Raw genomic sequence first — 12,766 nt, 5'->3', positions numbered from 1 at the left:
AGGCATTAGTGAACTGAAATGGACTGGTACTGGTTAATTTGAATCAGACAATCCTATGGTCTACCATGCTGGGAATGAAAACTTGAAGAGGAATGGCGTTGCATTCATCATCAAAAAGAATATTTTGAGATCTATCTTGAAGTACAATGCTGTCAGTGATAGGATAATATCCATTTGTCTACAAGGAAGACCAGTTAATACGACTGTTATTCAAATTTACACACCAACCACTAAGGCCAAAGATGAACAAATTGAAGATTTTTACCAACTTCTGCTGTCTGAAATTGATTGAACATGCAATCAGGATCCACTGATAATTACTGGTGATTGGAATGCAAGAGTCGGAAACAAAGAAGGATTGGTAGTTGGAAAACATGACCTTGGTGATAAAAACGATGCCAAAGACTGCATGATTGAATTTTGCAAGACCAACGACTTCTTCATTGGAAATATTTTTTTCACCAACGTGAACGGTCACTATACACATGGACCTTACCAGATGGAATACGCAGGAATCAAATTGACTATATCTGTGGAAAGAGATGATGGAAAAGCTCAATATCATCAGTCAGAACAAGGCCAGGGGCCAACTGCAGATCAAAACATCAATTGTTCATATGCAAGTTCAAAGCGAAACTGAAGAAAATTAGAACAAGTCCATGAGAACCAAAGTACAACCTTGAGTATATCCCACCTGAATTTAGAAACCATTTCAAGAATAGATTTAATGCGTTGAATACTAGTGACCAAAGATCAGGCTAGTTGTGGAATAACATCAAGGACATCATACATAAAGAAAGCAAGGGGTCATTAAAAACACAGGAAAGAAAGAAAAAAAACAAAATGGATGTCAGAAGAGCCTCTGTAACTTGTTCTTGAACGTCAAGCAGCTAAAGAAAAAGGAACAAATGACAAAGTAAAAGAACTGAACTGAAGATTTCAAAGGGTGCCTAGAGACGACAAAGTGAAGTATTATAATGACATGCAAAGAGGTAGAAATAGAAAAGCAAAAGGGAAGAACACACTCAGCATTTCTCAAGCTTCTAGTTGCAATACTGAAGGATTCTAAGGGGAAAATATTAAACAATGCAGGAAACATCAAAAGAAGATGGAAGGAATACACAGAGTCACTATACCAAAAAGAATTCGTCAATGTTCAACCATTTCAGAAGACAACATGTGATCAGGAACCAATGTTACTGAAGGAAGAAGTCCAAGTTGCTCTGAAGGCACTGGCAAAAAACAAGGCCCGGGGAATTGACAGAATACCAATTGAGATGTTGCAACAAAGGGATGCAGAGCTGGAAATGCTCACTCATCTGTGCTGAGAAATTTGGAAGACAGCTACCTGGCCAACTGACTGGAAGAGATCCATATTTATGCCTATTCCCAAGAAAGGTGATCCAAAATTATCGAACAATATCAGTAATATCACATGCAAGCAAAATATTACTGAAGATCATTCAAAAGTTGTTGCAGCAGTACATCGACAGGAACTACCAGAAATTCAGGCTGGATTTAGAAGAGTACGTGGAACCAGGGATATCATTGCTGATGTCATATGGAACCTGGCTGAAAGCAGAGAATACCAGAGAGATGTTTACCTGTGTTTTATTGACTATTCTAAGGCATTCGACTAACAAATTATGGATAACATTGCAAAGAATGGGAATTCTAGAACACTTAGTTGTGCTCATGAGGAATCTGTACATGGATGAAGAGGCAGTCCTTCGAACAGAAAAAGGGGATACCACACGGTTAAAAGTCAAGAAAGCGGTGAGTCAGGGTTGCATCCTTTCACCATACCTATTCAATCTGTATCCTGAGCAAATAGTCCGAGAAGCTGGACTATATGATGAAGAATGGGGCAGCAGGATTGGAGGAAGACTCATTAACAAACTGTTTATGCAGATGACACAGCCTTGCTTTCTAAGAGTGAAGACAACTTGAAGCACTTACCAATGAAGATCAAAGACTACAGCCTTCAGTATGGATTACACCTCAACATAAAGAAAACAAAAATCCTCACAACTGGACCAATAAACAGGGAAAAGCTTGAAGTTGTCAAGGATTTCATTTTATTTGGATCTATAATCAACACCCAAGAAAGCAGCAGTCAAGAAATCAAAAGACACATTGCATTGGCAAATAGGCTGCAAAAGACCCCTTTAAAGTGTTGAAAAGCAAAGATGTCACCTCGAGAACTAAGGTGGGCCTTACCCAAGGCATGGTGTTTTCAATCGCCTCCTATGCATGTGAAAGCTGAACAATGAGTAAGGAAGACTGAAGAATTGTTGCCTTTGAAATGTGGTGTTGGTGAAAAATACTGAATATATCATGGACTGCCAAAAGAACGAACAAATCTGTCTTGGAAGAAGTACAAACAGAATGCTACTTAGAAGCAAGCATGGCGAGTCTACGTCTCACATACCTTGGACATGTTATTGGGAGGGATCAGTCCCTGGACAAGCACACTGTGCTTGCTAAAGTAGAGGGTCAGCAAGAAAGAGGAAGATCCTCAATGAGGTGGATTGACACAGTGCTGCAACAATATCCTTAAGGATAGCAACAATTGTGAGGATGGCGCAGGACTGGGCAGTGTTTCGTTCTGTTGTGCATAGGGTCGCTATGAGTTGGAACTGACTTGAGGACACCTAACTATAACAACTACTACTAAACCAGGGAGAACATTGTAACGCATAAGAAATATCGTGTTTATTCTAAGATCAGTAGTCTTTAGAGAGGATATGGCATTTCAATTTTGTATTTTAGAAAGCTCTTTCTGTTTGTGGAGAATGAACAGAAAGGGTGCATGAGTAGATATATGTAGACCATTTAGGAGGCTTCTGGAGTAGACAGAGGACAAATTAGGGTATTTGAGACCAAGGTATTAATGGTAGAAATGGGGAAAAGTGGATGAATTCAAGAGTTTTTTTGTAGGTTATCTGAGTAGTTTAGGCGATGGTTTAAATTTGCAGAAAGGAGAGGGAGGTAATAATTCCTACATTTTCTGGTAAGTGGCAATGTCATTTACTGAGCTCAAGAATACCAAAACAGTGGAGGAATGATCAAGAGCTTAGTTTCCAACATCTTGAATTTAAGACACTTAGGTGATTAGAGACATCGATTTGAAATTGACAGGTGAAGTATGTACTGAATACATAAATTTGTGAGAGTCATGATGAACTTTGCTTTGAGAATTTGTTTCCTTTTTAAAATGAGCTTTGCATAATTTAACATGTTTCCTTTTGCTCTACTTTTCAGAATTATTGAACCTAATTAATACTGAATTCATGCAACTGCTTTAGCATTCATAATTAGTATGTTATTTTGCATATTGTACTTAAAAATAGTAGGCATGAAAAGATCTCTAGTTTTACTACTTGGTTGACAGCAGAGAAAAAGTATTTAAACTACCTCAAAGAGATGGTGTAATAATCAAATAAATAAATGTTTATGAAACAGTACTATAAATATTCAAATGACATATGTAAGTTATTTGTATGGTAGACAGTAAAGCAATTGTCAATTAATGTAATGAGTTGATAATTGATAAATCTTAAAGATAGGAGAATTAGTTACAAAACAATTGAAATATTTTATATATTATCCATTTAATGGCCTTAATCTTTAGTATTAGCCTTGCAGAATGAGTCTCATTGGTGTTATGTGCACACTAAGTTATCTTTAGATACATATACGCATATGTACATATTTGCACAGGCATGCACCCACGCATCCATTCCTGTGCAGGCATCATTTGTGTAAATTCATCAATGCTTTTATGAAAGGAGAAAGTAAGAAGAGCAGAAAAAGACCAAAGTACTATTTTACTTGCAAAGACCAAATAAAAAGCCACAGTGAGAAAAATGATCACAGTAACAACAACCATCACTTCAACCACCCTGCCCTAATCACAAATGGATATTCCATTGCCTTATTATTTTACTACACTTCTCCATTCAGCATTTCACTTTAAGAAAGTTCCCAGTATTCCACTTATTTTTTAAAGGGATTTTAATGGACATGCTATGAATTTTCAATGAACTATTTGAAATTTGAGGAACCTAATTAGGAATGTGTTTACTTTTTTATTTTTTAGGGAGATTAACAAGACTTTCAACCTAATGTGACTCCAAAGGAAAGAAAATGAAAGGGAAGTTCTCCTTCTACAGACTAATGGATCAGTAATTAAAAAATTGAATCAAGCATTAACTTGGAAGAGCCGTTTTCTATATATAAATTATTTCTGTTTAGCCTTCCATTGCCAGGTTAATTAAATAAATCCTTTGGCCTTGATTATAACCCATTAGTAAATGAAAATGTATTTGAATTCACTAAGTCTTGTTTTTACAGTAGGGAATCTATGCCAATAAATATATTTCCTTTGCTACCAGCTTTCATAAAGTCAGATGCTTTTATTTAGAAAAAATTATCCTTATCAGTGACAAACAAAAATTCATTAATTCGCTAATTGATTGTTCAGGCAGAAAAAATCTCTAGGGTTTTTTGTGGGGTTGCCTTAAAGAAAAATATGCTATTTATTTATGAATCTTTACAGTGTGTGAGATTACCTTGAGCTTAGGCAGAGTGCTCTTTTTCCTTAAGAAATGTAAAAGATGGAAAATCTACATCTTTGTCAAATATCTTCATGTACCAGGAAGCTCATGGAACAATACAAAGAAAGCAATTCTTACAATAAGTGAATAGATCGTTTTAAAAAGGAATGCAGTTTAATAAAATTATAGAAAAAAAATCTTACACTAAAATAATGATTTGTACCATCTTCTGTATACTCAAACTCATCATTTTACACTACAACTAAAGTTATAGTGAATTAACTTCAATATAACCTACATATATCCATTTTGTTTATGTCATAAACGTAGTGCTTCAACATTAGATTAAGCATACTAGCACAAATGTACTGCCTGACTACTCTAAAAAACTCTGGTGCCTGACTACTCTTTATTAAATCTTTTGCAATTTGTAGGACTGTCATTCAGAAATAAATGCTTAACAGTAATATATAATGTTCTTTTAAAGACATATACACTTGTATTGCAGTCATACTGAGGCTGTGATATTTGTAAAATAAAACTAAGGTTATTATGTTTTTTTTTTTATTATGTATTTTCTACGCTTTCCCTTCAAGGAGGTTTCGGTTGGTTGCTAAGCATCCAAGCTCTGAAAAACAGACAATCTAGATTATATCAAAATGTTGCCCTCTATAAAAAATAAGTACTCATAACCCCATAGTCATTTTGGTAGTGACAATGTGATACAAACATGTCCATAAGGCAGTAAGTGGTATCTGTGTATGAAGAATCCTTGACAAGAAGAAATACCTCAAATATAATCCAAATAAACTATAAAAATGGCAAAACAATAGGATTATAACATAAAGATAAAAAAAAAAAGGCCAGGAAACTCTAAACTTTTCCTGAGAAATTGTCTTTATTTTTCAAATCCTATGGCCATAAATAATCTTGTGATTGACGTACTTCCTGACTGATCCAGAAATTAGGATGTCCAGAAAAGTTGGTTGGTTCACTACTAGCTGGGATATTGTTTTTGTGTTGTATACAGTGCATTATGTTATACATTTTGCAGACTTTTTATACTTCCTAATTTCAGTTCATTTTCCTACATATGATTTCCCTTTTCTTTAGTTTTCCCTTTATGCATGTTTATAGGTTGCCAGGAACTCTCCTTGAATGACACAGAAAACATGTGATTCAATAAACCAACCAATCAGAAAAAGTGCTGTTTCTAGCTCCAGCTCATTATCATCCATTACAGTGTTTGGTGATCCCAGTCATGTAAAGATTACTTAACTTTTAAGAATCAAAAGACCATGGATTTTATTCCATTTTTACAACTGATTATCCAAAATTTTTGGATCAACATCCTTGGTCATCCTGAATCTGTTTACTCATGTACAAACGCTGTTATCATAATCTCTCTTCTACCTATACCTCAGGGCTACAAATATAATTATGACAATGTATACAAAACTCTCCTGAAAAAAAAAAAAATTAGACAAGTCCATAAGTATATAGGTCATCAACAGAAAAAAGTGGTACATTCTGTATCTCTAGAAAGATATAATGACTCGGGGGGGGGAGAAACCTAAGTAATTAGTCATGATTAACACTGATTTTAAGTTGTACATTAATTTGCAAGATTCGTAGTTAGTCTCCTCCAAGTGTTTTTAAACCCACCGGCAATGATCATATTGAATGCAATTAACTTACTTCTGGAGCCTGAAGAGTTCCTCACTGCTGTGAAGGAGTCAGCACTCTGCCTGGCTGTTGCAGAAGACGGACAGGATGAAAGCATTTCCAAAGCTGATTCTGAAGATGGTTTTAAGAGTAAGGATGCTCAGCTACTACATATCTTCTCACCACCTGGTTGAATGGTTACAGGGACTCTTCAAAGAAGACAAGCACAAAAAAAAAAAAAAAAATGCATCAAAAAATGCTTAAGAAGTATTCTTGAAAAATAAAAATAAAGTTCCTGTTAACAGTGTGACCAATTTTAAATTATTATCAGGAATATTACTAAATAGAATTTAAATAGATTTCCATAATAAGGCTTTCCTGTGGAACATGCAGTATGCTCTGATTCCAAGTACTATGTCAGCATTCTGCTTTTCCTTTTTGGTACGAGTTTTCATCTTTCAAAACTGAAGATTGCTGAAATAATTGCAAACCACATAGTTCAATTTTTTAAATATTTCCATCAATTCAGCTTGTAGGTTAATGTTACAAATTACATAATTCGGCATCTACTTTGTACCAAACACATGATGCTATGGAAACAGTACTGAAAGAAGCTGACAAAATCCTGCCGTCATGGCCTTAATAGTTTTATGTCTTGTTGCCTGTATTTTCTTCAGTAGAGAAAAATCGATCCACATATGTCTATGGAGAAAATACACAAACATGAGCTTTGTACTTTAGCTTCATGTCAGATGATGGCTGTTTTCTATGCATTTCTGAAGGTCCCATGTCAATCTAGATGATAGTCCTCCTGGCTCTATGAGAAATAATATTTAATTTTCTTTCCCCCTAAGATCCATATAATAGTACCAGTTGATTTTCAACCACTGATATTTTTAATGCAGAAATTATTTTTGTTTTGTTTTTAATGTTCTTAAGATGAGTAAAAGGATTCTAATTTTAATTTGGCTATGATTTATCTTAAGGATCCCTGGTGGCAATGGTTAAGCACTTGGCTACCAACGAAAAGGTTGGTGGTTCGAACCCACCAGTTGCTCCATAGGAGAAAGATGTGGCAATCTGCTTCTATAAAGATTTATCTTAAGGATCCCTGGTGGCAATGGTTAAGCACTTGGCTACCAACGAAAAGGATGGTGGTTCGAACCCACCAGTTGCTCCATAGGAGAAAGATGTGGCAATCTGCTTCTATAAAGATTACAGCCTTGGAAACCCTATGGGTAGTTCTAGTCTGCCCTATAGGGTCACTATGTGTCAAAATCAACTGAATGGCATACAACGCACACGTACACATGATTTATTTCATCTGCAGAAGCAAAAGTAAGACATAATAGAATTTTGAAGTACAACAATAAACAAACAAAAAAAGCACATAATAGAACAAGGACTCGGCCATGAATAGGTTTTTAATTTACTATCTTTGCAGTCTCCATTTGCATAGATATGTGAATGATCTGATGAAGCCAAAACTTGAGAGAAATTATATTATCTTAAGATATCTGCTAATTGGGACTTTATATTTAAAATGAAAAGTTAAGCTATTGTGTAATTTAGTAAAGAAGTTACTCAGAAATACTAAAAATCAATACACAGACCAATGGTAAAGTTGAATAAAAGTAAACTATAGTTTTATATTTCAAGTTATCTACAGAATCTTTAAGTTATTTACATGTCAGCCAATGCTGTCACTTCTTAAATTTTATATTTATTATAAGAGATTTTGATTTTAGAATAATTAAAATAGACCACACACATACACAAAACACACACATGAATATAAATATATATGCTAAATATATATAAACAGAGAGCTATTGTTTGCATTTTCATGTATTTCCTTCCATGTATATTTTAAAATGTGTTTACATTCATATACACATGATAAAAATACAAGAAATCCAAAAGTAAATCTCCATCAAAACAAGATAAATCCTCAGAGGAATCCATTGTACATTTCAGAACATCCTTTCAGAAATAGTCTGTGCATATATAAACATGTGTTTGAGTATGTTTGGTGCCTTCTAAACATATCTCAGGGGACTATTTGTTTTTCCCTGTTGCTTTAGTTGAATGTATCTTGGAAATATTCTATTTCTGTCTTCCATCATCAACCCCATCCAGTCTGTCATACATATCCACCATATGCTCACAATATAATCCTCTCACAATGTATCCTCCGTTAAAAATATGAAAATTTCCAGGGTTTTGTTATTACAAAAAATATATATATAATCAAGGCCAATATACATGCATGTTGCACACATGTGAGTGAATACTTGTATAATAAACTCCTAGGAGTCAAATATTTAGGCCAAGGAAGATCAATGTTCCTGAATCTTTGATAAGATAAGAGGTAGTATGAAGGAAAAAATAAATTTGAAATATGAAATTAGGTTTTATGTTAATGCAGTTTTATAGCAAGGCGTAATTACAAATATTACCCTAACCAAAAGAAAAAAGAAAAATGTTGTGCACTAATGTTTCCACACTTCAATTTGGCAATGGAAAACACAGTAACTGCTGCAACTCCTAACTAAATTTCAATCTCCCAGAGAAAGTTTTTTTTTATGTATGATCACATCATTTATTTATGAGAACATTTTCCTTTTCATAATAACTTTTATTAAACACATAAAACATCTCTTACCTCATCCCATTCTTCTAAGAATCGAATGAGGTAAATACATATTCCTATACTACTGCTAAAAAAGCAAGGGTACAGGAAAGTTGGCTAACCTTGGGCAAGGTCATGCAGCCAGGAACTAGGAAAGCTGGAGCTCTCACATTGAGGTATACCACTCCAAATCAACGCACTCATGTCTTACGATGTAACTGAAGGTTTCAGAAGGCCACTAAGATATCCTACAGTAAGGAAGCACTAAAAAAAGTGTTCTTGTTTTTTTAGCCTTATATTCTAGTCAGTGCAAAGCCCAAGGTACGGGATTTCAGATTTGGGATTCTACTACTACAATATTCCAGTATCATCATATAAAGATTTCCTTTTCTCTTGATAGTATGTTGAAATGAAACATCTTATAAGAAATTATGACCAATTTCCTAGTTCTAAGCTGTTGCTGTGTTGGCCTTCTTCCACAGTCTTAGAAAATTTGGCAACTGTTATTGTTTACGTACATGAATTCCCAAGAAATATGGTCTCCCTCTAACAATTATCTTGGATGCCAATACTAAACTCTGAAATAACTCAAGAAACATGGATGGAATTTAGAAAGTTACTAGGGCACATCTTTGAAAAAAACTGAGAACCCTTACCTCCTGCAGCTCCCAGTGACAACTTTCTTCCCCTCTCCAATGTCTGCTCTACCTGTTGACTGAACATATCTACTTATAGGAGCCTCATTCTTGGCAAAGGCAGAACTTCGGTTTTAAACTGTTAAAATCTGGGTTTGAATCATAGCATTGCTCAGTTTATTCATTTACAGTGAGAAAACTATCACAAAAAGTTGTAATTATTTCAAAGCATAATATGTAACAGTGCCTATCATAGTGCTTTTGTCATTATAGGTATTCGATTAATTTATACCTCAGGAAGTTCTTTCTAAGGCTGCCCTAAGTTTCCCCACTGGACAACAAGCAGATCTTTAAAATTTTTGAAGATGACAGTGCCATAATCCTAAGTATTCGCTTCAAGTTAAATACCCTCATAGTTTGCACAATTATGAATCCAATAAATGGTATCATTATCCATCCCACATTTCTCCATCTTATCCCAAACAGCACAAAGTAAACCACATGGAGGGAGGTGTCCTATATTAGTCTTTAATTATATTTATCTGATATTAAAAATGATTAAAATTAAACATTTAGGCATCCAGGTATTTGATCTCCATGATGACATAAATACCCAGTTGGTTGGAAATATGTAAAAGATTGAGCCATATTGTTCCACTGCAGTTCATTCAATCCCGTACTGAATAATCATGTAACAATACAAGTTTGGCATAATAGCCATAATCTTTAGAGGGCTGCTCCAAAAATGAGAATATAACATAAGAAATGTTATTTTATTAAGAAAAATAATTTGAGATATAAATTTGGACTAGGAAACAGACTAAAATTGGAAATTATTTCATATTAATGAGTTTTTTAAAAAATGCATAAATATTCAGAGAGATTCATATAAATATTATTACTAAAACATGTTTACCTCATCACTGACTACTAAACCTACTTTAAAAATTAAATTAAAGGCACCGATTGAATATGGAAATATATTTATGTTATCTGATAAAAATGCAGTACCATATACTACCATATACTTGGCTATAGGAAAACGTTTACAAATTATTACGCACATCTAGAATCATATGATAAATAAATTAGGGCATTTATCACTTAGTGTAAATGTCACATTGTAAATGAGAAGAACTAATCATTCCTTTCCTCTAATAGCAAGGGTTCAGCAGTTAAATAATACATAAATCTTGGTGAACTAAAAATTTTATTACTGCATTTGTGATTTCCCATTAATGACTCACAGAATCTAACTTTAAGTGATACTGTATTTCTGTAAGATACAACCCAAGGCGAAGGACTTTTGGGGGGGAGGGGCAGATCACAGGTAGAAGTGATTTTTTTTTTGCATTATTTTAGAGGAATTATTTCTTTCATTAAATTCCATAAAGACTATTTCACATAATGGTTTTTTTCACTATAAAATATAGACAATTAATACTGGTATAGCATAGAACAAAATGCATTATCATAATTTGATCTTAATTATAAAAATTTTATATGCAAGATGCTGGTTGCAAAATTAGTATACAAAAAGAAAAAATGGAAATACAAGGTAACGCAGGTGAGGATTATAGACCTAGTGAAGTGTTTTTACTTGCCTCACATTTTCTCAAACGATTGGGTCAAAAGAATCCAAAATAGCAACAAAATATACTTCAAAAATTAAATCCTTCACAAGAAAAATGTACTCTCTTAAATGTTTTCTTGAAATTTCTTTGAATTTCAAAATTTCGGGGACATTTTTTCCTTTCAAAAGACAACTTTGAGTCCCACATCTTCATCCATTGATGAAGTCAGGGGGTGGTCCTTGGCTTTCTTCCTTTGTTAGTTCTTGATCTGCTCTGACAATCTAAAGGTTAGTCCTACTTTGTGCCTTTGAAACCAAGAAAAAATAAAATATAACATTTGTATTACTTACTGGTGTCTCAAATGTCAAAAAACAGATATTATGGTCCCACTAATGTGAAAACCCTAAAGGGCAGTACTACTCTGCCCTATAGTGTTGCTATAGGGTTGCTACGAGTCAGAACTGACTTGGCGGCAATGAGCTTTAAAGTACATTTTTTTTTTTAATTACGCTTTAAATGAAAGTTTACAAACCAAGTCAGTCTCTCATACAAAAACTTATATACACCTTGCTATATACCTTGGAAACCCTGGTGGCATAGTGGTTAAGTGCTACGGCCGCTAACCAAGAGGTCAGCAGTTCAAACCAGCCAGGCGCTCCTTGGAAACTCCATGGGGCAGTTCTACTCTGTCCTATAGGGCCGCTATGAGTCGGAATCGACTCGTCGGCAGCAGGTTTGGTTTTTATATACCCTTAGTTGCTCTCCCTCTAATGAGACAGCACACTCCTTCCCTCCACTCTCTGTTTTCGTGTCCATTTGGCTAGCTTCTAACCCCATCTGCCCTCTCATCTCCCCTGCAGACAGGAACTGCCCACATAGTCTCAGGTGTCTACTTGATCCAGGAAGCTCACTCTTCACCAGTATCCTTTTCTATCCCACAGTACAGTCCAATCTCTATCTGAAGAGTTGGCTTTGGGAATGGTTCCTGTCTTGGGCTAACAGAAGGTCTGGGTGCCATGACTTCTGGGTTCCTTCTAGTCTCAGTAAGACCATTAAGTCTGGTCTTTTTACAATAATTTGGGGTCTGCACCCCACTGCTCTCCTGCTCCCTCAGGGATTCTCTCTTGTGTTTCCTGTCAGAGCAGTCATCGGTTGTAGCCAGGCACAATCTAGTTCTTCTGTCTCCTGCTGATGTAGCCTCTGGTTTATGTGGCCCTTTCTGTCTCTTGGGCTCATAATTACCTTGTGTCTTTGGTGTTCTTCACTCTCCTTTAAAGTACATTTTCATGTATCTCCGTGGTAATGCTCTGTTTCAATCGAATTTCAAAACATGTATTACTCACTCTCTTCAGATATTCTGATTCACATGTAAATTGGCAGAAGCCAGAACTGTTTTTAGTGTGGGGATGAGAAAGTACCTGTTTCATTTGTTTATTAGTTTTAATTACACAAGTAATACACAAGTGCGTTCCATATTATTTCTCACAACTGCATGTGAATCTGCCATTATCTTGAAATAAAAGGTTTAAAAATTAATAAAACACACAAAAAATAGATAAGACATAAACTGATTAATTAAATAATAAATGAGAAGAACACAACTGCTGCTCTCTTTGGTTACCTGAGCTTATCAATGACATTATTGTAAAGAACTGGGATTAGGTTTTATGCCAGGAATGTGGTGTGGTATACTGACCAACT

The 12,766-nt window shown here is 34.8% G+C and overlaps 1 protein-coding gene across 1 annotated transcript in view; it reads right to left on the bottom strand.

Moving 5' to 3' along the window:
• The window catches only part of LRFN5 (leucine rich repeat and fibronectin type III domain containing 5), a 310,355-nt gene that overhangs the window by 154,072 nt on the left and 143,517 nt on the right, over positions 1 to 12,766 (bottom strand). Inside the window, exon 2 of the mRNA XM_049898642.1 lies at positions 6,258 to 6,433. The gene's annotated coding sequence lies outside the window, so the exon portion shown is untranslated. The remainder of the gene's footprint in view (positions 1 to 6,257; positions 6,434 to 12,766) is intronic.

The sequence above is a fragment of the Elephas maximus genome, chromosome 10, assembly GCF_024166365.1.
Source record: "Elephas maximus indicus isolate mEleMax1 chromosome 10, mEleMax1 primary haplotype, whole genome shotgun sequence".
Lineage (NCBI taxonomy): Eukaryota > Metazoa > Chordata > Mammalia > Proboscidea > Elephantidae > Elephas > Elephas maximus.
The sequence above is the reverse complement of the archived record's forward strand: the minus strand, read 5'-3'. Positions and strand labels throughout refer to the sequence as shown.